We start from the raw sequence: 24536 nt of genomic DNA on the forward strand, positions 1-24536 counted from the left end.
TTAACACAGGCGAGCATTGATCAAAAGGCCCTTTTACAAAAGGCAGCCTTGCAAATTAGCTGCTGTTTTTTGCTTGCAAGCAAACAGAAAAGCATAAAAGCTGCTGACATGAATGGCCTGTAATGATCATTTTGTTCCCGGCGATCTCACCTCACCACAAGGTCTCGCAGTCAACACATCCTACAGCTCTGCACTGTAATTGCAGAGAGCACGATGAAGGCAGCCAGTGTGGGGCTTGGTTCACTGGGGGAGAGCTGCAAACAGCTGCTCCAAATCCCATTTTCTGGGTAGCAGGTCTATATCCAGAGGAACAGTCCTAACCCGACCACCTACAAATACACTCTACGCCTACTCTGCAGCTTTTTGTGCCAGGAATTGGGTATTGCTAGCAACGTGCACATTAAAATCATACAATGGTTTAGGTTGGAAGGGACCTCAAAGCCCACCTGGTTCCAATCCCCCTGCCATGGGCAGAGACACCTCCCACTGGATCAGGGGCTCCAAGCCCCATCCAACCTGGCCTTGGACACCTCCAGGGATGGGGCAGCCACCACTTCCCTGGGCAAGTTGGGCCACTGCCCTTTAAGTCCACGTCCTCTCTCAGGCCACCAGATACTGATGTTGCAGACACAACCATCCATTTGAACCTGTTACAAATAAAATCAATTCCTTGAGAAGCTCTACTTCCCCCTTCCTGAAGTTTGACAAGACAGAGCTCTTTACTAAAAACCACAGTCCAGCTTTCAACCGTTCTGAAATCCAGCCAGAGCGCACAACTCCTCAGACCTCTGGTCTTCTCCTGCCAAGGCTGTGTGACCCCATGTTGAAGGCACACAGAAAAAAAAAGCCACGCTTCATCTCCTTTTAGCTCTGTTCTAAGGCTGATTTGTAGAGAAAGAAACGGTTCCAACTCACTCCTGCAGGAACACGCAGCAGTGAGACTCTGGGAGCTGACACAGGAGAGCCCAAGTGCCCCACAGCTCGCATCCTCCCCACCCCAGCGCTCCTGCTTGCACCTCAGAGCCTACCAAGTGTTTACTGGGAGAGTCCTTGCCGTGTGGCACTTCTATGGCTGGACTCGATGATCCAGTGGGTCCTTTCCAACCTGGTGATTCCATGATTCTCCTACCCCTCCCACCATTTCCAGCCACTGCTCTCACCTGTATTTTTTTGCAGCTCAATCGAGCTCTCCAAGCTGTATCCCAAAACCCCAGGACTCTTCCATACCCTTAGCAAACTAACAGGAGCCAGTGAGTGCTGCATGCCCTGGATTCTCACTTCTTATCAGTAGTTTTCAAATGTAAAACACACAATACAAGCTGTGCCCCATGTTTGTGTTTAGTCTTGCCTTAGGTAAACAAAGGATTAAGGCTGCCTGTGCAGTTTGGGATTGGAAAGGGTTTGACAGCACAGAGGCTGCTCCTATGGAAGCCAATCACACAAACACATCACCTTACCTTCAAGTATCTGTTATGGTATAACAGAGTGAGCAAACAGAATAATTGCTGTTTAATTTCCCCAGAGCATCGCTCTGCCAGGGAAAAAAAATAAAACGGGGAAGGGGGAAGGGAAGAGCTTTACAGTAATTAAACAGCAAAGGTAAATGACAACTCTCTTCGACGGCTCTAACCCAGACACGGCAGAGCAGAGGGGAACAGATTGTCCAGCTGTGGCCTTAATGAATTCACAATCTTTCTGGAATGCATCAAGATTTTATTAAGCCAACTCAATTTAGCTCATGCTCCCCATTACCCAAGTCCTGTGGTAAAAACGCTGTCTGCAGCGCCTGCCTTCTCCACTGAATCCTCGGCTTTGAGCAGTCGTGGTTACATCTGCTCCAACACCAGCCTGTCGAGGGGCACGTCGAGAGAACTGACTGCACACGCCGAGTCCTGCTAACAGTCCAGGTCGCTTCCCGAGATGCTACAGAAGAAACCAGATTACTGCCACGCTCTGTTACAGAACTGAAGGTAGCAGTTTTGGGCACCATGGTATAAGAAGGATCTAAAGGTGCTGGAGAGTGTCTAAAGGAGGCCACAGAGTTGGACTCGATGATCATAGAATCATAGAATCACCAGGTTGGAAGAGACCCACCAGATCATCGAGTCCAACCATTCCTATCGAACACTAAACCATGTCCCTCAGCACCTCGTCCACCCGTCCCTTAAACCCCTCCAGGGAAGGGGACTCAACCCCCTCCCTGGACAGCCTCTGCCAGGGACCAATGACCCTTGCTGTGAAACATTTATTTACTAATGTCCAGCCTGAACCTCCCCTGGTGGAGCTTGAGGCCATTCCCTCTCATCCTGTCCCCTGTCCCTTGGGAGAAGAGCCCAGCTCCCTCCTCTCCACAACCTCCTTTCAGGGAGTTGGAGAGAGCAATGAGGTCTCCCCTCAGCCTCCTCTTCTCCAGGATAAACACCCCCAGCTCTCTCAGCCGCTCCTCTTCTTCCTCAGCCCCTTCACCAGCTTCGTTGCTCTTCTCCGGACTCACTCCAGAGCCTCAACATCCTTCTTGTGGTGAGGGGCCCAGAACTGACCCCAGGATTCGAGGAACGGTCTCACCAGGGCTGAGTCCAGAGGGAGAAGAACCTCCCTGGACCTGCTGGCCACGCCGTGTCTGATCCAAGCCAAGATGCCATTGGACTTCTTGGCCACCTGGGCCACTGCCGGCTCATGTTCAGTCGCTGTCACCAACACCCCCAGGTCCTTCTCTTCCAGGCAGCTTTCCAGCCAGACTTCTCCTAGTCTGGAGCTGCTCAGGGTTGTTGTGCCCCAAGTGCAGGACCCGGCATTTGGCCTTGTTAAACCTCATGCCATTGGTCTCCTTGTGGGTCCTTTCCAACTCCGGATAAGCATCTGGAAAGTGGCTAATGCAGTTACACAACGATGCTCCCACCTCCAGAACGGCTGTCACGTCAGCGCAGAGGTGGGCAGCAAGCAGAGAGCACGGCATGGCCATTTCTTGTCATGAGCCCATATTCAGACAGAGGAAACGTGGATCTCTTGGTCTGAACAAGATAAGTGTCAAACCAATGGAGCAGGGAAGAGAAAGAATAGCTGTGTGCAGCTCAAGAGTTGAACCTAGACATTGCTGCAATTGGAAGTTTGGTCTACGTGCCTCTGCCAACTACGACAAATAGGTTTAGATACGCTCTAATTAAGCAATAAGTCGCAGCAGCTTTTCAGTAGCGCAGATTAATGCCCACCTTGGGTGTACAGGAATACTGCATAATCTGAAACATTACTGAAATTTTAAGAGAGGCTATTAAAAAACAAGCAATATTTTACTAACACTACAAAAAAAAAACAGATTAAAATTTGTGGGATGCTCTCTAAGGAATATCCCACAGGTCTCTCTGTTCTCTAGCACATTTTACAAGCGTAGGCATTTTATCTAGTAGTTCCTCTAGCTATTTATTATCTCTTGGATAGCAATGCAGTCTTCTCTCCCTGGTCTCTGCCAAGAACTCAATCTACAATTTTAGAAGAAGACTGGCTGTCTCTGTGCCACACCTAACTCATAATTTTCATGTAGGTCGTTTGCTAACTTTTTCCAGTGCTCATAATTAAGGTTGCACACACTGGTAGGGAATAAGATAATTGGCACATCATGGAATTTATCTTAGCTATTTGCTCTATGCGAACTGTTTATTCCTCACCACCACCACTTTCAGGGATCTAGGTAACCACTTTATCAGTTCTGCAAAAACAAACGCACAGTGCCTTGTTTTAAGCCCCAGCCCCAGTTAAAAGCTGCTGACCCTCCCTCCAGCTGTACGGCATGCCAGAATGAAAAGAAAGCTTTTGTAATTAAGGCTTCTTCCTCCAGAGACGCCTCTTTGTTAATCAACAGAGTTCCCAGTCCCCACAGGAACTCACAGACTGTTGGCTGCATCCGTTATTAATTATTAGAGCCTAGATTTAATAGAGCCGGTTACAGTTCTGCAGGACCACGGACTCACTGCCAGTGACGCCAGGTCCGCCCGCAGCCACCTCCAGCGCTTGATCAGTTCAGGCTGTCAAGATGGGGAAAGAATTAAGAACCTCCTTGCCTTATTCACATTTGCCAAGGATTGTTCCTCTACTCAGCTTCTCATTGCAACTCACACGATCAAAATTTCTGAGGTCTGAAATCCCTATTTGCTTGACCACTTTTAACTCCTACCATTTAACGTAGATGGTGCACTTGGGGACACGGTTTAGCAGGCGCAGTGGCATTGGGTCGATGCTTAGACTGGATGAGCTTGGAGGTCTTTTCCAACCTCAATGACTCTGTGATTTCCCCCCTCTTTTTCGTGTGTCCCCACCTCCACCAGCCCCTCTCAGGCTCTGCAGCACAGAGGGATCTCCCATCCCAGCAGAGCCCAAGCCAACAGCGCTGATGTGATGTCTTCACCCAGCACAGAGTACAAACTGCTCCAGACAGCACCAGAAAATGTATTTTAGCCCCTGTGGAGCCAGGACATCTCCCTTCCTCTAGAGGCTGAGGCTGGCACACACCGTTCAACATCGCTTTGCCCAAAAACATCCATCAACATCAACATCCTGATGCCCAAAGTGCTGCCCCTAACAAAACACACATGGGCCAGGTGAATCAAGCACAATGTTGTTCTGAAGAACAGATTAAGCGTTTATCCCAAGATGGAAGAGGCTTCTCTTTTCTCGAGCCAGCAATTCTTTCATTCCATTTTACAACCCACACTGAACTCCCGCGGTTCGCAGTGGTTTTCATGCACCAGCCCTCGCTGCCAGCCTCTTGTCAACTACAAGTTCTCGATATCGGAGCTCTTACATCAGGACAAAAAGCAGAGTGGGATAAATACCCAGATAAATTAAATGCAAGGTATTCAGAAAAGCTTTCAGAGCAGAGCTCGCCACAGCCTGCACTGCATCATGTCTTTCTCCCTTCACGCATCCTTTTCCATCTACTCCACTGACATAAAAAAATTCAGCAGCACAATACAAGGAGCAGGATTTTCTCAATGAAGGTGCAGAGCACTGATACCTCATCCCTTTAACTGCACTTTCTTTTTGCACCGGCTCAACAATTAAGTTCCTTGGCTGCATATTGCTGGAGTTCAGGTGTGGGACAAAAGCCCATTTCATTGCTAGTGACTGTGTCACAATGGTATCATTCTCTATGCCTCCAATACATCACATTTTCACTATTTAAAACAAAGGCCTCAACGGTTCACGTGGGTGTGGGTACAAGGGAGAAGGAAGCCATAAAGCAGTTAAAACTACCACACTCCATCCTGTAAACAAATTTCTATTTATCTGTCCTTCATTACATGCACAATCTTATTATCTCTGCACACCCTCAAAGCGACAGCCGTCAGGGTCACCCTATAAAATATACATCAGCAATGCTACATCTAATGACTGGAGCGAGAAGAAAAATGAAAGATGGGAGGAGTGGAATACCGCAGGATGTTGTAAAGGGATCATCAGTTATATCTGTGCATTTCCTGAGGTGATAATTGAATGACAGTGGCTGGGGGAAATCCATTTCGGAGCCGGGGAAAGGACTGTTAGGAAAAAAATGGTTTTGTACTGGCAGCGTGGAATGGCTGCCAGAAAATGGAAAAGGTTCCATCAACCACAGCGGTTCCTCTGGTTTATGGGTTTTATATAGGGGCTGAAATTGTATCAAGTACAAATCAGCCATTCAAATCGAGCAAAAATATTGACAGACTTGGGTAGCTTCATCCCCAACCCAACAGCTTTCTGTTGCGGTTTGCCTGTCAGCTTTAATTAATTTAAATGAAAGTCTAATTTGCATATGTGCATGCGGGTGTAGGAGGCGACACTGAGAACACAAGGGCAGCAGCGCTTTCTACTTTCATAATTTTCGTTTAAACAAAGTATTAAAAATGTAACTGTACTATCCAGCAGGGAACTTAATCCTCAGGCATCTCAGTAAGGTGTGTACATGCTGATTTGTGTTCTAATTCTGCACAACTGAAATTAAGCTTGTGATTATCAAAGTTTTACTACTTCACAATTTCCTGGGCTGCATCAAAAGCAGCGTGGCCAGCAGGTCGAGGGAGGTGATTCTGCCCCTCTATTCCTCTCTTCTGAGACCTCATCTGGGGTGTTGTGTCCAGTTCTGGAATCCTCAACGTAACTATTCTATGATTCTACAATTTTTATTATTGCACGATGACCGTTTTACAAATCGAATCCAACTAAACTCACCAAAGCACGTCCTGTGTTATAACTGTTGGCTTTATTTGTTCTGTTAGTCGAGTACTTCACAGCAATAACACAAGTTGGTATTTAAACTGAACCACTTCCAGTTAATTGTCACTTTGAATCAACGCCCTGCATTTCTGCTGGGCTGCGCTGGCCGCCGCGGGCTCACGGCATTGACACTGACACAACGGAAGGGATGGCAGAAATCACTGACTTGGAGCTCATCAGAACTAGAAAGGCTTCCTCTCGCTAGAGTATCAAGAAGAGGCAATAAAATAATCCCCACACATCCACACTCTGCATTAGCTAAACCAGAGAGACACTGCACAGCTCAGCAAATTCCCCTTCTGGACACTACACAGTGATACGACGGATGACATTTACTGAGCTGAAAGGACTATTTCAAACGGTGAAGCGCTCACATCTTTGAAAGCTCATCCAAGACACTGGGGTCTTCAACATCTAACACCCAAGCTCCCGACTGTCTTTCAAGCTGCAGTTTAAAACTCACCAATTAGTCCATGAATGGGCAAGCATCTCAGGTCAAACAAAACAAAATGCATCATTCCACACTGCTGGGGTCCCTGGACGGTCTGGAAAGAAATTCCAACCCCCAAGCCACAGCAGCTTTCCTGTAATAGTCAAATGTGTAAATCCTACAACATTTTACGAGCCACCGAGGACTGTCCTCCCGTTCACGATCGCTGGGACTTCTGTTTGTTTCCTTGTATGAAACCAGCCTGTCTCATGCCTTCCCAAGTAAAGTTAGTATTACCAGGTTTCAAAACAAATCTGATTCTCAAAATACTAGAGCAGATTTAGAGCAGTGTTCCTGTCCTGAAAGGAGCTTATATTTTTCCCTGTGAGGGTGGTGAAGAAGCCCTGGCCCAGGTTGCCCAGAGCAGTGGTGGCTGCCCCATCCCTGGAGGTGTTCAGGGCCAAGTTTTAATCCTAAAAACCAAGGAAAGAGACATTCGAATAAATAAGCAATTGAAAACTCTGGAAGTTTGACCAGATTTTCCTGTTTTAATTGAGAAGGTACGAAGCTTTCCACGGAAGAGCTGAAAGGTAAGGAAGGAATTAGCCATTTTTACCCAGAATGTTTCATTGTGTAACTGCTTTTATTTAAATATAGAAATAAGAACTGAAGATCCACTTAGTTCTGAGACAATCACCAGCAATGCAACTTAGCCAGGAGCAGCAGCGTTTCAGAGTGCCGATGCGTCTGCCCACCAACCTGCATTCCACACGGCGATGGAACAGATGTTTGTGGTTTTCCAAACACATCTGTGATGCATCACACAAAGCCCAGCTTGTCAGGCAGGATTCCCTTTCCTAACACAGCTTCCTCCCTTCTGCAGCTCACAGCCTGCAGGGGAGCTGTTGAGTTTTCAGTTCAGAATAAAGTCATGGTAAAAACAACAGCGTTCAGAAAATACTGACAATTGAACAAGAGGCAAACTATAGAAAATCATCCTTGCTGCTACTAGGGGAAGTGAACATGCAACCACCTGGATACAGCAATTTTCCATGGTTTTTTTTTTAATTGCCAATGTTATGGGTATTTCATGATGGAAGACAATCACAACTCCACACGGAAGACTGTTGGAATTTGACCTCTTAATAAAAATCTCTATCACAGGATGTCCAACACCTGAAACAAGCCAGACAGAGGAAGAAAGCCATTCATTTCACACCTGGAAAGCATCAAATAACTCAACTATCAGGCTCACCACTGTTGACTTTGCTCTCCCACTACCCAACACGGGTTTAAGGAGGACGTGTTCCTGCTCTGCTGTTCAGTCTGAGCTGTAGGCAACACCACAAACCTGCAAACAGAACCTCCTGGACAGACACCCCTGTCATTAAGCCTTGATTTGACACAGACTTCGCTTCCCTCAGCTCTGCTCCCTGAGCAGCTGTTTTCCTTTTCCTGCTCTCCAAGAACCTTTCTCTGCACCAGCAGATTTTCCAGATGAAGTGTGGAGGGCTGAGGAGTCCTTAAGTGTTCTCCTGTTTATCAGTGATGTAAGGGAAGAGGAATACTAAAGCAGGACATCAAGAAATGCTCCCCAGCCCCTGAAAACACAAAGAACTGTGGAATAAGCTGCTTATCCCTCTGTTATTGTTGCTTTCCTCTAGTCTCCAATTCTTAGTCAGGAAAAGACCCTCAGCAAGCAAAATTTAACTAAAAGACAAGGGTAAGAGCTGTAAAGCAGTATTAGAAAGACCAATTCTTTGTAGCTTACTATAATACCTACATAGAGAGCTCACAAGTAAAAGAAACTGCTAATTCTTTACAGTTCTATTCTGCCCTGGTGACTCCAGTGAGCATTAATCCAGCTGTTCCCTTGAAAAGTGAATTTGATCCTCACTTCACAATTAGGGATCAGAAGAAAAAAAAGGCCAGTAATTTGGGGCACGACTTGGGGCCCTGACTCAGGAGGTCTTGAAATCATCCTACGGTAGATGAAATCTGTCTCTGTCATTAATCCTGTCCTCCCTGTACACGGTCCCATCCAGAGCAGGGCTGTCAGGACAGATGACAGGGCTGCCATGGATCATTTCTGAGTGTGCTGATCTAAAACATCACCAATTGCAGTTTACACTGCCAACTGCAAGGCAACAGTGGGCTCATTTTTACCTTTCCATCACGTGCACTGCCGGGATGCTAACCTCTGACAGAAGAGCCACGTAGCAGGAGAGAAAAGCAGCACGATGGAACAAGGAAATTAAGAAAACAGCATCTCTCATCAACCCCAAAATCAGCTGTTGCTCAGAACCAAAGACCTCAGATCGGAGTATCATAGAATCACCAGGTTGGAAGACACCCACCGGATCATCGAGTCCAACCATTCCTATTAATCACTAACCCATGTCCCTCAGCACCTCGTCCACCCGTCCCTTAAACCCCTCCAGGGAAGGGGACTCAACCCCCTCCCTGGGCAGCCTCTGCCAGTGCCCAATGACCCTTTCTGGGAAATTATTTTTTCCTAATGTCCAGCCTGACCCTCCCCTGGCGGAGCTTGAGGCCATTCCCTCTCGTCCTGTCCCCTGTCACTTGGGAGAAGAGCCCAGCTCCCTCCTCTCCACAACCTCCTTTCAGGGAGTTGGAGAGAGCAATGAGGTCTCCCCTCAGCCTCCTCTTCTCCAGGATAAACACCCCCAGCTCTCTCAGCCGCTCCTCTTGTTCTCCAGCCCCTTCACCAGCTTTGTTGCTCTTCTCTGGACTCACTCCAGAGCCTCAACATCCTTCTTGTGGGGAGGGGCCCAGAAGTAAATCCCAAAAGCTCTGACTCCCTGCACCAGGCAAGCTAACTTTAACAGCTTTTACTCATAAGTTGGGCAAATTTCAGACTCTAACCCAGTGGATGACAAAAAACAGCGGCAGCATTAGAAGAGGCGTCTTCACCTGCCTGGCTCTGCACGGTACCTGTTGTACAGAACCACAGCTCCACGAGCCGTTACCCACCGGGGAGACTTAGAGCCATTAAAGCAAAAGGGCAGCACTGGCAAACGAACAAACGGCTAGAGACCTTATGAGCTTTAATATCGAGTTTGAGCCGTTCATGAAAGGGATTTGAGAGACGGTTGCCTGTGACAACAGAACTTTATATTCAGCAATCCCCCCCCTCCGCGTGTTCTGGCCCTGCATTCTTACGCTGGAGGGAAAAGAAGCGCAGCCCCCAGGAATGCTGCCACACAAGGGCTGACCTATTACCCAGCCAGCCTGCTGTGTACGTAGCACTTTGCTTACGGCAGCTGGACAGGCTGTTCTAGAGCTGCCTTTTGCCTCCCAAAACCACAGCTCTCTCAGTTTCACATTACTACCCAAGAAGAGCTCGATTCCCTCATGGAAAACAAGTCAGGTTTATTCCCCTCTTCACAGGCATCAGGCTTGTCTTGCCTCTCTCTGCCTTCCAGAGATCTTTTATGAGTTATGTAGAGATGTGAGAGATTGAGTTTCTGATAAAAAGCAATAAAATATCACTTTTACCCAGTCAGAAGATGAAGACAAGACTTCTTCGTTGCCCTGCTTTATTAGATATGCAAAACCATACAACCAATTCCTCCGAAGGATGCTCAACAGCTCCACCACCCCACACTGAGCCCACACCAGCGCTCCCACCCGCCCTGCATGGCTCAGACCTGCTTCTCAGTAACAGGTCAGGAATTTAGAGAATCATAGAATCATTAAGGCTGGGAAAGACCTCACAGCTCATCCAGTCCAACCACCAACACAAGCCCACAGTGCCTACCAAGCCAAGTCCCCAACCAAGTGCCACATCTACATGTTTTTTGAACTCCTCCAGCGATGGAGACTCCACCACTACGCTGGGCAGCCCCTGCCAGTGCTTCACCACTCTCTCAGTAATGGAATTTTTCCTAATATCCAATCTAAACCTCCCCTGGCCCCTTCTTTACTATTACAGTTAGACTCCATCACTATGCCTTGGAAGTACAAAGCCTGACTGATAAGGCATTCTAAACGTGCTGAGTATTCCCCATTTCCTCCCTACTAACACGTCTCACCAGCCACAGCGTGGGGATGCCGACCACCCAGCAGCGAGGGATCATTTTAATTAGTGGCTTGTAGTCAACACAGCAGCCAAAGGTGTCAGAAACTGGAAGAGAACCACTTAGAATTGAGAACTTCAAAACAACACAAAAAAAGAGGTAACATCAACACTTACTGGCCTCCTTTGAGAGAAAGTGGTGTCTACTGTTCTACATTTATACTCTTGTGCCTCTTAAAAGGATTCTCTGTTATTAAAAGATAAGCTGTAGCCACAACATTTCTGAAACTGCTGGAACATGAATCGTCATCAGATAACCAGAGGGCAACCTATACACAGCACAATTTTCAAACAAAACTCCTGCGCTTCCAACAAGACACTTTGATCACTATTAGCCACCAAAATTCTCCACTGTATTCTTTCCTTAAACTTGGCTTCATGGAATCCTCTGCCTTCTTCAATTCCTTCCTCTGAAGTGTGACTGCAGGTTTGGAAAGAAATGCCACCTGCAAACCAGCCCCCAGCTTAACTACAGTGGTGCCACCCAGGAGGCTCTGCTTGGAAACACGTTAGCTTTTCCATCTTGAAACCAAAAAGGCACTACAGAAAAAATTGAAACACCCCACTGTAAACAAGAACAAAAAAAACCAAACCAACAACAAAACAAAGCGGTAGCAGCAAGCAGAACCGCAACGGTAAACTTGACCTGGTTTTACCTTGAAGTTTAATGCAGCCCAGTTGGTTTTCTGGACAGTAACAACACGTTGCTGGATCATATTCCATTTTTCATCCACCAGCACCCCAAGTCCTTCTCCTCAGGGTTGCTCTCAATCAACTCATCCTCCAGCCTGCACTGATACCGGGGGCTGCTCTGACCCAGGACCTTGCACTTGGCCTTGTTGAGCTTCATGTGGTTATCTACATGCCTGGTGAGAGCGGTGATTTAGTGCAGTCAGAGGAATGATGCACTTGACTGAGTTTGGTGTAAGAGGCAGGAAAGGGAGGTACTTTCTAAAGCTATGTGTGGGAAAAAAGGTTCTTTGTGGCTGACATCTTTGCAGCCTCTGTAAATGCAGAATCCCTGTGTTTTCCATATGAAATATTCAATAACCTAAGAATGCTCTCAGCTTTATGTGCAGTTCTCCATCAATTAGAAGCCGAACATAGCAGTGACAGCCATCTCAGCTCTTAAAGGCATCTGCTGCTTCAAACAATCCATCACCTCAGGTTATTCAACAGCGACATCATTACCTCACAACAGCCTTTCTGTTCTGCTTAACTCTTCCCTATCTGCCTGTCCGGTTTTTGTGTGAGCAGCATCCAGTTCTACCAATCAACAATCCTGTACCTTGCAGGGTTAGGAAAAGTCAAAGAAACAAAAAGCCATGAACTGAAGATCACAGAATCATAGAATGGGTTGGAAGGGACCTCAAAGCCCATCCAGTTCCACCCCTGCCATGGGCAGGGACACCTCCCACTGGACCAGGTGCTCCAAGCCTCAACCAACCTGATCTTGAACATCTCCAGGGATGGAGCAGTGCCCTGGGCAACCTGGGCCAGGGCTTCACCACCCTCACAGGAAAAAAATACAAGCTTCTTTCTGATGTTCAGTTACCCAACCAGCTGACAACCGAGGCAGACATCTCGCAATAACCTGGATTTGAGACATCACAGAACTCTGGAAAATAAACCCTCTGGCACATGAAAAACAGACCACAAACACTCCACTTATTTGTGTGTTCCCATTGCTCTGGTCTCACTTGTAGAATCAGTCTGTGATCCAGCCCCTTCCTATATGTGAGCACGGCTGGGATTCCCCAGGCCTGGGCATCGCTGTAAGGAGCTGCTGCCAAGCCAGCAGGAATAAAGGTGAAGTCTTCAAGTGGGAATAAAACAAAGCAGCAATTTAAGACCGCGGACATGAGTTCAGTTTTCAAAGGGCAGACAACTATATTATCAGATACTTCACCACCTCCAGCGATAACCGCCCTTCATGGCAGCCAGTGGTGTTAGGTCTAGCCAGAAAAGAATGAGGCTTTCAACAACGCTGCGTTAGCTTTGAACAACCAGGTAACAGGGAGGGAGGAAAGTGTTAATATTATGTTTTTTCAGGATCATGTTGATCAGTAACGAGCCTGTTACTCAGTCATTTTGTCCACCACACAATGCTGCGTTCCTTGGCATCAACTCAAATAAAAGTTTAACAAGTCCAGATAAGATTAAAAGTTAAAAATCATTGTGTTCCTTTCCAAGCCCGTGGTAATTCTCCCTACAGGAAGAGTTCAAAAGACAGTCAACCGGAAAAAATAATTAACCAGGAGTTGTTGTAAAGAAGGTAACAGGTCAGCAGAGCACACGGTGTCACCTACGCGGCAGGGCAAGGCTCTGCAGACACACTTGCCACTCGGCTACTAAACTGTCTTGTGGTTCTGCCCAAGAGCAACAATCCAGCTCACAAGACACAGGCTGCGGGAGGGATAACAAACCAGGTTGCTTCCTGAATTGGGATGGTCTCCAGGTACTGCAGCTATGGATGTGGGCATATTTAAATTTACTGTGAAGGAAAATGTTTAAGACACCGAAGAATCACATCCAGCAACATCAGATAACACTCATTTTCTTTTGACCTTAGACAGAGGGACCAACATTAGAGAAAGACCAGTTATTTACTGTACAGATACACAAACGTCGAGGAATGTTTGCATTTTTAAATAGATTAAACACGTGGCACAAAGTGAAAGCATTACAAGAAACAGCATTTACCTGTGTCCTTTCTTGGTATCTATGTTAGAAGAGCATCTGGTCTATACTCAGTGCTCTGGCAACTATAAACCAAAAAACACACCGAAACCTAATAAATCTACGACTGATAGAAATTATTTCCTTACAATTGCAGCAGACAATTACCTTGAAGCCTCATAACATTCGATAACAAAAAACTCAACCAGGCATAAATTCCCACAGCACCCCGGAAAACGTATTAGAAGTGGAAAAAAGTATATAAGGAAATATCATACACAACTCTGACTCCAAATACTAAGTTCTCGCAGTGGTTGTGTGTATTTACTTGGTAATTTTTTATATTTAAAACCACAAAGACCTCCTTAATTTGTCTTTCCCTAATCAGAAGAAAGCTGTCGCTAACCCAAACAGCACCAGCTTCTCCTTCCCGTCAGAAGACTCGAGCGCACAAAGCAGCAAGACAGGTTTTCAGTTACTCATATTTCCCTAATCCATCACACACACGCTACTGCGAAGAGGTCTCACAACTGAAACCGTTCCAGTTGTTGAACACACGAACTAAGCTTTTCCTGTAGCCCACTACCCATTTTTAACTGTGGTTTGGTTACTCACCAGGCTTAGAGAAGTTTGTGACAGGCTGACCCCAGCACGTGAGAACAGCCTGCAGCCTCCAAGCACTGAGGTACGCGAAGCCCACAGCATCCATGAGATTCTGTTCCATGGAATTCCTCAGCTTCAAAGCCAACCAAGGAATTATAAAACCTCCTACAAAAGGGCTTTTAACCTATTAAAGGATTTAATTAATGGGCATGCATTGCTTCTGCTCAGAAAAAGATGCAGGTACCTGCAACTTAATTTTTCCAGCGTCTGCATCTCAGAGGGTGAATATCCCATGGCTAACGGATCCCCCGGGGAGCAAGAACACAGAGCTGCCAGGAACCCAGCGGCCTTCAAGCAAGCAACGTCAACATAATTATTACAGAGACAAGGCGAAATAATACAGAGGCAACAAAGCTTTGGCAGCAGCTGACTTATTTTCCTGCTGCCCTTCAAAAATAGTTCTAATGAAATAAGATGGAAATCCCCACTATACGCGGCAGATGAAGGTGACCTTGGGAAGCGGGGGAGAAGAGGAATAAAAGATCTTGGGAAACTGCTTGGCACCCAACAGAGCAGCTCCCTGCAGCCCCATCCTTCCTCTCGTAACAATCGGAAGGGCCAGGGCTCTCTGCGGTGTCAGAGCAAACCCATCCAGCAGTGCCCACCCACTAGGTTTCCACCAGCTGGGTTTTCCCCTGCACGGCTCGGTCTGCAAAGACCTCGACCACAGGCATTAACCCAATGAAATAAACCACCTCTTCTTCGCAGCCTTCCTATTGCCAAGAGAGCATTACAGCCACAATGAACTCGCAGAAGCTGGAGGCTGATTACCCGAGTATTTGAGTGGGAAGTTACACAATGGACTCTTTCAGCACTGGAGGAGAGATGATCTATTACATTCCTGGAGAGAGACCGAAGCAAGAACAACCGAGAAATCAGCAGCCCAAAGAACTTCTTATTTCTAAGACAAGAAGCCCCTGCAAATCTGAGGGTTTATGTTGTTCTGGGTTTGCTTTCCTCATTTTAACGCGACCTTTATGGTGCGACAAACCAAGGCTGAACAGTGCACCAGAAAGGCCATTTATCTACAGCCTGAAGGACTTCATCCACGTTTTCAGCTCTGACAACTAAAAAAACCAAACATAATGTGAAACTCAGTTTCAGGAATTTACCACCTCTTTCCTACATAAGTCCACTTGAAAAGGTCAAAGCGAAACTTCAGTAATTAGAAAACAAACAAACAAACAAAACTTAAGTGGTTTGGCACAGACATAAATTCATAAAACCAGGTATTTGAGTGGTGATTCACATTAATTTGTTACATACTACTTAATTGCTGAAGCAATGAAAACTACAGTCCCAACGTCCAAATGCCAGCGTGGTTTTTCGAGTCATGACTCAAGATTGTGTAAACGTGGGATAAGGACTATAAAAGAGTGAGCAGATGAGGTGGGGAAATGGTAAGGCGATTTTCGAGAGGGGCAGACTAAGGCTAGACGTAAGAGGAATTTCTTCACTCTCAGAGAGGTCAGGCCCTGGAACAGGTTGCCCAGGGAAGTTGTGGCTGCCCCATCCCTGGAGGTGTTCAAGGCCAGGTTGGATGGGGCTTTGAGGAACCTGATCTAGTGGGAGGTGTCCCTGCCCATCACAGGGAGGTGGAACTGGATGGGCTTTGAGGTCCCTTCCAACCCAAATCATTCTGTGATTCTGTAAATAAGTTCTGAAAGGCTTACAAGTTTAAGAATCAGATTTCTCTGAAATAAAAAATATTACTCACCTTGGAACATAAATAAGGCAAAGATAGGGAAGAGAGCTTTATGCCATGGTGAGCAGACAAATTCCTTCTAGTAACTCTTAGGCTCACAACAAAAGAACGCTATTCTAAAGCCAGGCAACAACAACAAAAATCTATCACATCAAATGGCACAGAATAAGAACATGAGCTGGAATTGTTAAATCAATACGACTTGAACACAGCAGGGAAGGTGGAAGGCCTTTGTCTGCGTCACTTCATCATAACAAGGTGAAAGTCCAACCCACTGAGTTATTCCACATATTGGATCTAAAGTAACATTGGAAATTGGGATAAATGCATTTTTCCATATGCTCTTTAAGCGTTCAGAGCGCGCAAGCTTTAAGGCGTTTGCTTTTAATCACAACCTGAACCTGAAATTCTGCAGAATAAAAACAGAGTCCAAACCAAACTGCACCTATTTCTGTAAATTCTGTTCTTCCACTACCTAAGCCATTACACATCACAACTGCACTGACCTAACTCAACGAAAGGAAGCCGGCACAGAAATCCTAGCGGCACAGAAATCCCAGCCTGCGTGACATCAAAATTGCAGAATTCAGTCAAGCTCTAGTGAAGCACAACAGCCAAAGGTGAAGAATGCCCAGGCAAAACACGTCCTACGCAACCCAGCAAGCAGTCTTGGCTGAGGTTAGGATGCTACATGACCCACCTTCTCCTACACAGGCAATAAACAGGTACCTTGGGTTTCCAGAAATAAGCAGCATTTAGGATGGCAAACCCTCTCCTTCCCTTATTTTGTATTACTACGTAGAAAGAGCAAATGGAAGTAATGCAGCCAGCACTTCACGCTTGTCTGAATTCACTCTTAACCCTAAGGAACCTCCATGGAAGGGAAAGTTATGTATGGAAAGCAAATAGCGATAGGGCTGCAGGAACAGGGAAAGGAGAGGGAAAATTTTTGAAGTCCAGTGGCGTTTTACTTTGTGGGTGTTTTGGTTGGGGTTTTGTTTGGTTGGTTTGTTGCGGAGGTTGCATGATTTATTTCTCTGGTTCCCTCCCACTGCAATTCAGGTAATGAAAGACTGGAGCTCTGGCAGAGATCCCCTCCTTAGCCATAAAAAAAAAAAAAAAGAACCATCATTAAGCTTACCGGAAACGAAGCTAATCAAACCTGAGCAGTTCAAACAGGCAACAGAACACACCCACTGTATCACATCTCCCTTGCTGGCCAAGAGCCGAGGGTTCATTACATTTTTTCTCCCCTCACTTCCCCACAGCATCAACCAGCCCCAGCCCAGGACACCTCACTGTACAAACTGTTATTTGTAGGAGGCCAGCTTTTCATGAGGCCAAAAACCCAGCATGTGGAAAGTGTTAAGACTTTCATGTAGTAGAGGAGGTTCTTAGAACTACTACCATTCAACTCAAAAAAATCTCAGAGCTTCACAGACCATTAGAGGTTCCTGACCCACAGAGAAGGGCAGAGTTAGCCAAATAAACCAGGAGTTCCTGCAGGATTGTCCTGGAGCTTTGCACAACAAGAGCCACCGGCACAGAGCAGGCTCCGAATTTAACAGGGAGGATTTCTCAAATTGCATGAGGAAAGAGCTGGTTTATAACCTGGAATGTCCTCTCCCTTTCTTTAAAGGTTAAGGGTTAGAGGCGTTGTGCAAAATAATTCCATTTGTGTCAGGGATGTCAGGAAAAAGAAAAAAGGGAGCACAGAAAATATGTATGGAGGAGGGCAAGGAGGAATCAACTCAACTGTTCCATCCAATGAGAACAATCTGTTTCCTCATGGCAATAAAAGTACTTACCAGCACTTTTCTAATGCCAGATTTCTTACTGCTGTACAGGAGTTTGGTAGCATAAAAATAAGCAATACTTCCTGCCAATTTCTCTAACCCAGGTGACCAGAACCTACAACGGTTTCCCAACCATCAGCACTTTCATGAATCTCGTAACCATCACTTTGTTATTAATCTCATAACAGTTGGTTGATTTCTTAAGACTCCAAGTTCTTAAATACTGCGTTTGCTTAGGAAACCACCTCCCCCCAAAAAAGAAAGTTCCCAAGTTCACATTTACAAAGTAAAAAGGAATTGAAAAGTGTGATCTCGAAAGAGCTAAAACAGAAGGAAACACACCTGCCAGCACTCTAAGATCTTAAAAAAATAGGAGATGTAAAAAGCAAAAGGTTTTCTGTGGATCTTGCTTTGACCACTCAATGGTTGATTTGGCACTACCTGTACCTTCTTCACCAGACTGAAAGGAAGAAGCAATGCAGTCTGCTGAACTTCTTCACTACAGAATGAGTGATGGACACTGCAGCAGTTCTGCCTGGGACACTGGCACATCCAGAGGGAGCCCTTCTACTCCAAGCAAAAGGCACCAACAGCACAAATGGTGAACCTCAGCCTTCCAAGACACTTATTACTAGCAGGAATAGGAAACCCAAAGCCTAAACATTTCACATGGCTCAATAACTTCATGAACTTCTGCTTTCCACCTACCAGGAGATATTCGTGTGCCTGAAAATGCGTTCCACCTCTTGGCAGGGAGAGGAATCCCCCACTATATATCCACCATCACACACTCGTATTGTATATAGGGCTGTGGTTTGGATTTGCAGCCTTCCTCCTACCAAGTGAACAAGGTTGGGCCTCTTCCTTTAGTGCTGCTGCGATAAACACAGGGGATGCTCACCCAAAACACCAGGAGCATCACCTACATGCAACCACCAGCACTTTCATGTCCTGATGGTTTGAATTCTGTCCTACCACTCCTAAGCATTTTTCTTTCGGATACAAAACAGAAAGAGGAAACAAAACAACAGCAAACGTAGCAGATTCCAGCTTGGGGTGTTAAATGTTGAAGTACAAGGCTTACGAAGCCTGTTCGATCCACAAACTGCCTTAGTTTCCCCTATGGCACAGCCCCTTTAAACAAAAGCCACAATTCTTAACTCCCCATTCTCAGTTTATTCCGCAATCTGTGTAATTCCTGGGAGTTTTCCTTGGCAAGAAGAAAAACAACAACAAAAAAACCCACCAGTAATCAAGCACTGCTTCTTTTTTACAGCTGGTTTGAAACAAAACTGACAAAATGAGCGCATCTGTCTACTGTAGCTGTTATTGTCTTGTGCTCACAGTACAGTTATAGCAACGTATTATGGGATATTTAGGCCTGAATAATGTATTTGGGGGCTGATTCTGAGCCAAAAGAAAGCTGTAGATACCGTTCCTACAATGCCATCTGGGGCAGGAAGGATGATTAAGGCCAGTGATCTGTTTTGGAAGAAGAAAGTTCATTTCATGCTCAGCGTGGCAGGCAGGACTCATGAACAGTACAGTTCACTCCCTGCCAACAGATGGTTGTTTTTGCTGCTGCACCATCTTTTCGTCCAAACAGCTCGCCCTGCCGAACCCCACACAAGCCAGACAACAATTTTATCACTGTCTGTGTTAAGGAACTGAAAACGCTTAGCACCGCGAAGAACTCCAGATCTCTTGATTCCCTTGTTACCCGGCTCTCAACAGGTCAGAGCTGTTTATATTCCTCTACTCCTTGAACTTGTAAACTCAAAGAAAACTGCTGGGATACCTTTTGAAACCGTAGTCTAAATGGCACCACTTGGGACAGCACCTAGATATCATCTCTGCTCGCTACAACCCCGCTGCCCCTCCTCCAGTTTCCCCTCCTTAATGGTCCATTTGTAATTAATCTTTATCATTCCTGCCTAAGATAAGAAAGCAGTGTGGGTGCTGAGGGGAAGAAAATCAAGGAGCAAGACAGAAATGCTTGTTCCTCAAATGTAAGCAAGCCACCAGAGTGCCAAAAATTGCCTGTGAGCAGCCTGTGCTGGCTTCCAGCGGGTAACCAGGGATAAAATGTGGCTCAAGTGCGCGCGCACACAATCAAAAAGTCAATTACACAGCGGCCACAAACAGCAAGTTTAAACAAAGAAGTTGAATTAGCTGCACAAACTGCTTGAGTTTCACCAGAGTTTGTTTTGTGATAGCTCAGACTGGAACAATCGCTGTAGAACTCCCCGCGTACCAACCTCAACTCTCCCAGCCCATCGTATGGGAGGTGCTCCAGCCCCTCGATCACCTTTGTGTCCCGCATCTGTATTTTTGTCTTTCTGAGAGCCATCTTCAGGTTTTAAAGCATTTCTTCAGCCTCCAACTAAACTGCAGACAAACAACATGGAGGGTTTGGTGCATTGCAAGACTCTTGCCAGGGTAAGAGACTCGACCACGAAAACAAACTGTACAAACTCTCTCAAGGATACCTGCTCTACACATCTGAGATGCACAGGACTTCAGGATTGATGTCTGCGTATTTGATGCAATCTGACAACTGCTACAGAAGAAAAGCAGCCAATATATCTTCTCATAGGGAAAGGAAAATACAGAATAAAAAGTACACAGCTGTTGATGAACAAAACCATTTTAAATCGGTCACACATGCCCTTTTGGCACAGAAGTGAAAAAGAGAATTCACGATAGGAAAATAAACAAAACAAAATGCCTTCTGATGGTGAATTATACAGAGAAGGTAAGGAAAATGCAGTGTAACGGAACTATAAGGAGTCACAGCAGCACTGTGTTTTCTCTCTCTTACTGAGGAAGACTCAGACAATATTGTATCCATTTCCCAAATATTCTTGGCTTAGATATTCCAACTACACACCTTTCAGAAAATTGTCCCTTCTGGCTCTCTGACAGAACTCAATGCAATCACCTAATGGCCCTCTCTGCCTTGCAACAATATTTTACGCTTACCTATCTCTGAACCTGCAGAGAAAAATAAACAATGAACTTCAATCTTGCAATGTGAAATCATAAAAAACCCCAACATAGTGCAGAGTTAATTTATCACCCATCCTAAATGCAATTCTAGAGCCCGGCTGGCACAGTGAATACACCACCTGGTTTTTCGCTCTTCACCTGCAAAGGTTTCTCAGCAAGAAACTCAAATCAGCAGCCCAGTGTCTGAGTTGATGATGTGGCAAATTACCTTTAGAGTACAAGAGTAAGATAATACAATTAAAATGAATTATTATACCCTATTAAGAGAAAGCTTAAGAGTTTTAAAACAACTAAAAACAAAGCACATTAAGTACTCTCTTTGGTATTACTTGCTTCAGCTGAAATTGGGACACACAGGCATACAAAAGGGTATTGTGGTCTCTAGAAGACATAACCATAGTCATTAATCAGATGACCACAAAATAGTGGCACTGTGCTGGAAAAGCCAACATAAAAAGGCAGTTCACAGAGCAAGGATTTAAGAGGTAAGCAATAAATACCCTCAGGGCACGTGAAGTCGAAAGAAGAAACTCGAGAAACTGAAACAAAAGGAACATGCATGGTATTAAACCATGGAGCTGGAAACAGGCCTTGAGCTTGTGCAACGAAATACAGAGTCATCAGCTCTGCTCACCTGTAAGACCTGAAACCAGTTTTATAAATGAAGACAACACGGTGTATAGCAGAGGTAAGCCTTTATGTCTCTTTAAAGACCTTTGCAAACCTTCTGGTTTATCATCTAATAAAGTGATGACATTTGCAATAGGTTTAACACTCAAACTTCTAAAAACAAGGGAAATCAGTGTGAAGGCACATACATCCCTTACAGATGATCTGGTCTTTGTAAACAGCCTTCACCTCAGCGCCACTTAAATGTAGGAATAACTCCATCTGAGCTCAGCTCCTGTGAGCTCAGCTTTCATTAAATTCTTTGGCTTACCGATTCTGCTCCTGGGGAGAAGCTGAATTGCGTTACCAAGTGCCTCCTCGGAGCACTGCCTCACCTTAACGCCAAACAGATGAATTTAATGTTCTCCCTCAATCACCCAAAATAGCCACACTCGGAAAAAAAAAAGAAAAAAAAAGAAAAAAAAAAAAAAGAAGAAAAAAAAAGGCAACCTGTTCCCTGCAGAAGAGTTTGTTATGCAAATGAATCAGTGGTTTCACTTACACAGGAAAAACAACGAACGGATGCCTCTGCCCGTGTTTCAAAATGGACTGAAGCCCAGCAGGGTATCTGCTAGGGCTGAAGAAAAAAAGTCCCAGGCTATCGTTTTTAAAATGTGAAGCTCCAGTCCCTGTTTTAACAAGAACAAACCCCTCCAGCTGCAATAGCCACGCGATGGAAGCACTCGCAGGAGCGAGGCGAGATGAAATGAAAAGAAGCAGTGGCTATTTACGTTGGCAGTCGCTTCAAACTCTAATGGAAAATTTCAGCTCTGGCTGCATCCAGGCAAGAGCAAGTTATTAAGGAAAAAGGTTCAGCTTTCAAACAGCACAGGCTTACAGAGCTTGTGCCTTGCCGAACGCTCCTGCAGCAAAGGCGAGTCAGGGAATAAGAGGCCTTCAGTATGCCGTGTATTAATATCCTTTCATTAGGGGAATATCCCATCAAATGAAATGTTATCTCCTTTGGGAAAGGACAACAGCGCCAACGCCCAAGCCACAGACACAAACCCAGCCACTGCTACAACGCAAACATGAAAAAGCCAACATAGGGCTAACTATTCATTTTATACTAACAGACCAAAATGCATCCACCTAATTATCCCCTGTTCTCGATTAAAGGAAAAGTGCTATTTGAACAATTACGCTGAGGGAGAGTCTTTACCTTCCGCAGGCTCACGAGAGCGTTGCACAAACACGACGGAGGCTGTTTGTTGCCAGGAGAGGGGCACAGTCTGTCCTCGGAGAGGACAAACACCTTGCCAGCCTGCACATATGGGAACGGCAGGGACCTCGCAGCCACTCCACGTTTGCACTATATTTAAGCGCCACGCAGGAAGCCCGTGTTGTACATTATGTAACACAAGATTAAGCATTAATGAGGCACGAATAAAATTGTTTATCTAAACCCCAATCTAAAATTAAACAGAAGTTTAGGCTGAAAGCTCACACAGCACTCATTTTGTCTCCTAGCATTAACAGAGCACAGCTTATTTAGTCTCTTAGCTAAATCCCAACAGCATTTCATTTGCAGAGGAAGATTTTACTATCAGAAGAGAATATTTTTCCTAACGAAGACAGTGATTCATATTCAGTTCTTACGCACCTAAATACACGTATTTTGATCTGAGGCAAACAGTTCATAGAATCATATTCATTACTTCTATTTGCACTGCGTTTTAAAGCTAAATACAGAAGCACCCACCCAGAGGCAAGACCTTTCGATTGCACTCTGTCATCTCTTGCTCAGCAGCCAAACCCAAAATCACACGCAGCAAAGATGACGCACACCAAAGGTACCGATGTGTTCACAAGGAAACTTGACACAAAATTAGCCCAAACTCTGCATGCCTCCACAAAGATTCACTGTCTTCTTTTCAGACTTCTTGCTAAGTGGGCAGCTCTACCAACATCACTAAGGAGCTCCAGCCTGCCAGGAATAAAGACAAACAGACAATTAGAGCACGGTCACGATCACTGAAGCATAAACTTTCCCTAAGAAGGCAGCAGGAGCCACGTGAGACCCTCAAAACATCCAGGTAGGTACTACGCCCAGTGTTAAGAACAGGGAAGAGAGGTCAGAAGTCCTCAGCCCATGAAAGGCTGTTTCCAAAACCTTGTTCAACCGCAGCACACACCATGGCAATCCCATGTATTATTCTTAAACCTGCGTAAGGCTGCCAAAGGGCCATGAAGATGATCCAAAGGCTGGAGGACCTCCCACAGGAGAACAGGCTGAGAGCTGGGGTTGTCCAACCTGGAGACAGAAGACTCCAGGGAGACCTTAGAGCAGCTTCCAATGCTGAAAGGGGCTGCAGGAAAGCTGGGGAGAGGCTCTTCATCTGAGAGGGCAGGGATAGGATAAGAGGGGGAAAGGTTTTAAGCTGAAAGAGGGGAGATTGAGATGAGATCTGAAGAAAGAATGTTTTCCTGTGAAGGTGGGGAGGCCCTGGCCCAGGTTGCCCAGAGAAGCTGTGGCTGCCCCATCCCTGGAGGGGTTCAAGGCCAGGTTGGATGGGGCTTGGAGCCCCTGATCCAGTGGGAGATGCCCCTGCCCATGGCAGGGAGTGGAGCTGGAGAGGCTTTAAGGTCTCTTCCAACATAAACTGTTCTGTGATTCTATGACCCCTTTCCATTCCTGGAGGCTAACTCACTGGCACAAGATGTTCGAGCTTCCTTGGTCAGACAGCACGTCTGACGTAAAGCCAGCTGACGGAACTCCAACCAGAGGAAACCAAATCTGTTCCTTCTGGGACCGTGGCCTTAAATAGTCCAGGCAGGCTGGAACTACACCTTAACCAGAGCTCATGGAGTGGTTTTGAGTGAGCAGCACAAGGGCAAGCTGAGGGAACAGGACCCAGCTCTAAATCTGAGCAAGCTGACACCGTGGCTTGGCATCCTCCTCCTCCGAGTGGACATGACTGCTCTGCACAAGCTCAGTTCATTCCATGTTTCTATTTACCTTTTGCATGTCACTAACACAGAGTTACAAAAACAGGGTAAGTCAGTCTCTGACCTCATTGGCATTTCACATTTAGCTCAGGCCTATTGCAACGCTGGCACTCCTAAAACTCTCAGATTCAAGTAGCTCAGCGTAATCACCTCAGGAATTCGGAGCCGGAGAATTTTAAATACTCCAAAAATCCCATATTATCACAAAGTTTTAGCAAATTCTCCCAAAACAGGGGGAAAAAAGTAACACATTTAAAGCCAAATCAGATACTTAACCATGAAGCAGATAAG

The 24536-nt window shown here is 45.7% G+C and overlaps 1 protein-coding gene and 1 long non-coding RNA gene across 5 annotated transcripts in view; both read right to left on the reverse strand.

Moving 5' to 3' along the window:
- Positions 1-24536, reverse strand: part of RERE (arginine-glutamic acid dipeptide repeats) — a 148627-nt gene that overhangs the window by 19773 nt on the left and 104318 nt on the right. The gene's annotated exons all lie outside the window — the stretch shown is intronic.
- On the reverse strand, positions 1846-23819 carry LOC138730025 (uncharacterized). The gene is made up of 3 exons (XR_011338986.1): positions 23461-23819; positions 22900-23223; positions 1846-1923 (listed from the first exon to the last, which is right to left on the reverse strand). It is a non-coding gene; the product is annotated as an uncharacterized lncRNA (long non-coding RNA).

This window comes from Phaenicophaeus curvirostris, chromosome 22, assembly GCF_032191515.1.
Source record: "Phaenicophaeus curvirostris isolate KB17595 chromosome 22, BPBGC_Pcur_1.0, whole genome shotgun sequence".
NCBI classification, from domain to species: domain Eukaryota; kingdom Metazoa; phylum Chordata; class Aves; order Cuculiformes; family Cuculidae; genus Phaenicophaeus; species Phaenicophaeus curvirostris.